The 5102-nt window shown below is 41.4% G+C and overlaps 1 pseudogene; it reads right to left on the reverse strand.

Annotated features, from left to right (window-relative positions):
* Positions 1-1864: 1864 nt before the first annotated feature.
* LOC131919050 (tubulin alpha-1C chain-like) lies at positions 1865-3401 on the reverse strand (annotated as a pseudogene).
* Positions 3402-5102: the final 1701 nt, after the last annotated feature.

Below are 5102 nucleotides of genomic sequence, written 5' to 3' on the forward strand. Positions count from 1 at the left end.
GGGAAATGAAACCCAAAATCCTGTTCATTAGTTGGGACTTAACTGATTACAGAAACTCCTACTCAAATCACCACAAATAAAATAATAGTTTAAGTAATTGAAATGTTGAAGAATAGGTCTCAGGCATGGCTGGATCCAGGAACCCAAACTCTGACATCAGGACCTTCTCTCTCATGTGGAATGCCTTTCTTGCTCTCGTGTGTGGGCTTTCCTTCTAACAGTGACAAGATGGATCTTCAGCAGGTTCCATAGGCTCTCAGCAAGCTGTCTTGCGTGTAAATTGTAGTTCAGCATATATATGACTTAACAACAGAAAACCCACTTTTCTGAGGCTTTCTATCATGGTAGAATAAATTCTGCCCCTGGGCATTGCTTCCGAAGCCACACACCTTCTACCCTGCTTCTTCTCCACCCTCATTACCATCAAGCCTCCTCTTTGCAGATCATCTCAGCTACGTTAGTCTTCTGCCTACTTCACAGGCTTCCCGAGCGCAGGAGATAGGTCCAGTGTCTTCTGCCAGAGACATTTCTCTTTGCATCTTTAAAACAGTCCATTGCTTAACTTGATTAAAATTTTCCTGAGTCTTTTCCTCTTAGAGTCCCTCTCTAACTATTCTGCCAAAATCAGGGATTTCCATCCACTTACCTTGGTTCATCTCTCTTTATATTCCTCTCACTACCTGACATACAGGTTTTCCTTATTGTCCATTCTTTCTGATGTGTCTTAGTATAATATGTAGTTATGAAGGGTGAAAACTCCACCTGTTTTTCCTATGCCCTTCTCAGTGTTTAAAGCAGTGTGTACTCCAGGGTAGACACTCAGTAATAGTTAGTTGAAGGAGTAATAAAATGAATGAATAAGGGTGGACTAGGAGAAATGGGAAGGGGCCTCTCCGTAAGGTGCCTTGATGCTAAGCTAAAGAGGTTGGTTTCCTTCCTTGACAATAATGGAGTTATTAAGTGGTGGGTGACACAGGGGAGTTAGAGGAGCTCAGCTTAATTTGTAGATGGAGGCCTCTCAGTACAGTGCAGAGCCTCTGACAGGAAGCCAGAATAGGCCAGGTCAGCAGCCTTTCAATCGTAAATGAGATACCAAACTAGGATAATGGTGATCCTACTATAGAGGAAGGATGGGTCAAGAAAATGTAGGAGACAAAAATCTAAGCAATGGAAAGGTGATGACGTTTGGGGAGAAGGGAGAAAGTGCTGCTAGGGTAAACGCTGCGTTCCTTGGGCAGCAGGAGGACAGGGGTGGTTCTGACATGCTGTTTGATGGAGCTATTTGCTCATCACTTGAACATGTGAAGCTGAGACACAGGAGGGAACTTAGGTGCCAGATATGGATTCAGAGTCACTGGAAAACAGGAAGTAGCTGAAAACATGAGAAAGGAGAGGGTCTTGGACAAAATGCCATAGACTCCTTACTGGTTTATATATAAGATTTTTTTTCACAAACATGGCTACGCTTTTTCTATGTAACTACATCATGTCTTTTATATTTTTGGTTATGAGCCTAGCTTTTAACAGCTGAGCCATCTCTCCAGCCCTACATCATGTCTTTCAAAGTCAGACAATACATCTGATGCTTGGCATTCCTCACAAATAATTTTTCATTAGACAATGGTATTTTCATAAAACTCCATGCAATCATAGATAGGATCTTGGCCTATTGAAACATGCAGTTGAAATGGAAGTGTCTTGCAAGAAAAGAGCCGTGTAACATCAGAAAATGTCACCTCAAACTTCTGGCAAAAAAAATAAAATTTACAGTGTGATTTCTCTCAATTATGTTACTAACTGTCTGATGTTCATCATAGCAAATAACACAGCTAAGCTGTGGTTATCCAAGTTCTATTTTTCTTTCTCAAAGTGTTGACTTTGAGACATCATGGAAGTACACATGGAGAAGGCAGGATATGACCACTGCTGAATGAAGACAATCCGTTAATGCCTGCCAGCTGACATACAGCTCAAATTCTGCAAGTGTGGTCTGCAGGGCTGAAAGGAAGCGTAAAGAGAATTGCCTTCCTCCTCTCCTCCACCCCAGCAGAGCCATATACACTTCTTCCTTATTCTCACCATCCTTCTCTAGGGCAGCCATGTCCTCATGGACCTCAGAAAACTTCCCCTTCTCCTTCCCTTCACCCAAATACCATCGAACAAAGGCATGCTTGGCTTACATCAGGTCAAATCTGTGGCCTAGGCAAGCCCAGGTCTCAGCGATGGCTGTGGTGTTGCTCTGCATGCACAAAACCCTTGGTATGGTGGCCAGCTCTCTACTAGGTGCCACAATAGAAGGCTGGTAATTAATGCCAACACTGAAGCCAGTGGGGCATAAATACACAATGCTGATGATGTATTTGGTTTCAATGGTAGCAATGACAACATCTACATCTTTGGGAACCATATGATCATGGTACAACAGGTAGCAAGCCATGCATTTACCATAGTGAGGGTCACAGTTCATCATCTGGTTGGCTGTCTCAAAGTAAGTACTGATGATCTTTCTTGCAGATAGTTGCTCATAGTAAGTTGTTATTTTTTTTGTTTGTTTTGTTTTTTAGCATAGATGACAGGAGTAGGAGTATATGTGGTCAGGAGGAAGTGAATGTAGGGATAGGGCAACAAGTTGGCCTGGAATTTTATAAGACAGTGTTCAGGGAGAAGAAATGGTAAAAGGTAGTCTAGTTAGAAAGGCAGTTAAGGTAGTTTGGACAATTAATATCAAGGTATCTATGACAATTACTATAGATGGCCTCATTGTCCACCATCAAGGCACAGATAGAGTGCTCCAGGATGGTGTGGGTGGTGAGGATGGAGGCAGAGGACTCATACATGACTGTGGAACTAGGTAAACAGGGGACTCCAGCTTTGACTTCTTGATGTAATCAAGAGGGAGACATTTCATCAGTAGGGAGGTGAACCCAGAGTCAGTTCCCACACTAGAGCTCTGGAAAACCAAAAAACCCCGAAGACCTCTACACTGGCCGTTTACCTTATGAATTAAACCCAGATGATCTCATCAAAGATGTCATCTTCAAGATGATCACTAGGTCAGCGACCTCTTTGCCAGTGGTGTATTGCCCTGGGGCATAGGCATTAGCAGCATTTTGATTACCTGTGATGAACTGCTCTCTGCAGAAGAGCTGGTGCTAAGTGCCAGTGAAAAAAATCCATCAGTGACCATGGTTCTTAGCTCTGTAACACTACTCTGAGCACATGCTTGCCAGTGTCCACCTCACTGAAGAAGGTGCTGAAAAAGTCCTTCCCATACCAATGGTCCCACGTTTTTGGTATCTGGCCACTCAGCTAGATACCATGTTCTAGGCAACAGCAATTCTAGAAGGCATTGCCAATAGGGGACCAGCCTGGCCAATGTGGATAGAGATGTACTCACGCATGATAACTACAGGTTAGGAAGTGAAGACAAAGGACACAAGGTCCTGGTTACCATTCCCAACAAACTAAGAATCACGGTGAGTTGTGCATTGGTTCTAACATTTTTCAACAAATGTCTTCTCCCATCTTTATCTTTATTCTTACAAACAGTTACCTAAAGCTTACAAGAGACTTAAGTAATCTTAATCATATATATATATATTTTTGAGAGGGGAGAGGGCAGGATCTTACCATGTTTCCCAGACTAGTCTCAAAATCCTAGGCTCAGTCTATCCTCCTGCCTCACCCTCCCAGATAGGCAGGGCCATAGGCTCACAACAGTTACATTTAATGAGTACTTAACTTACTCATCCAATGCCAAGCACTCTATATGTGTTATCTCCTCTTTGCTCTGTGAGGAAAAGTTAGGCTTCTAACAGAGGAGGGACTGATTCTCAGGGGTGGTACAGCACCACAAAAGTGGTACAGCTTATCAAGATCAGAACCAACATTTGATGTCATCTTACTCCCTGAGAAGATGTGTTCTGAGTTGGGCTCTCATGTCTCACTGTGTATCCCAGGCCGACCTTAAACTCCTGAGTGCTGGGACCATGACCAGCACATACTCTCTGCCAATCACGCACTCACTGCCTGGCCAGTTCCTTTACCTGGATGTCGCTTGAGTTTTGCATATTTCACCTTGCCTTTCCAGCCAGCTGGTAACCTGTATGAAATTAGGTATCGGGGTTCATTACTCATAACATTTTCTAAACACACAGAAGGCTGTAACCTCAAAATATAAATCCACTGCTTGAATTTAAAATTTTCTTAAATTCACAGATCCCGTATCTCTAGTTGCCCATTTTTGGGGGTTGGGTAAATGCTACTTTGACAAAAGATGGAGGAAGGATGGTTGAGTCCTTATTTCTCAGAGTTTTCAAAAGAGCAGATTCATTTCTGCCTAGAATAATCCAAATACACCTTTACTCGATACTAAGCATATGGGTATTATCGTACCATGTGCCTGCTATTACTTACTAATCATTTGTTTCTCATCTCCAAATATCTAGCTGAGAAGCACTGATCATTTGCTTTATGTAATTTCAATCATTTGTATTTTACTTTATTTCTTCTTGGAGAGTTCTAAGAACCATATCTAGCCCATAATTTTCTTCCTGTCTTGGGTTTATGGCTTCTGAAGAAAAATACATGATGCTGTGGGTTAGTTTGGTGTGCTCCTTTCTCTGACCCTGCATCCTGTGGTTTTATCACATGTTTGAAGCAGAGGTCAAAAGAAGTTAACTGGTACAAAATGGTCTGGGATAAAAAACAAAATCAAATTTGTTATTATTTGATGTTTTATCTTCAAATGTAGTTGACTTAATGTATAGATAAGTGTGATCAGTGCAGTAATAAAGGCTATTATAAAATGCAGATTCAACTTGTTATTGACTGCTTATTGAATTAAATTAAATTTTATTATTCAAGTAGTCTAGCCTTCATAGACAATGACAAAGAGACTATCCATTCCATGTAATTAAATCATAAAATCACAATATTTGTGGCATCACCTCCCTGTGAGATATTAAGAAGGCAGAAACTTACCCAACTGTGATATATTGGATGAGATGTTAATAATGTATTTTATACTTAAAAATTGCTAAGAAAACCTTAAATGTTCTTACCATCACTGGTAAGAACCAGTGGAATTAGATGAAGCTGTC

This window comes from Peromyscus eremicus, chromosome 9, assembly GCF_949786415.1.
Source record: "Peromyscus eremicus chromosome 9, PerEre_H2_v1, whole genome shotgun sequence".
Lineage (NCBI taxonomy): Eukaryota > Metazoa > Chordata > Mammalia > Rodentia > Cricetidae > Peromyscus > Peromyscus eremicus.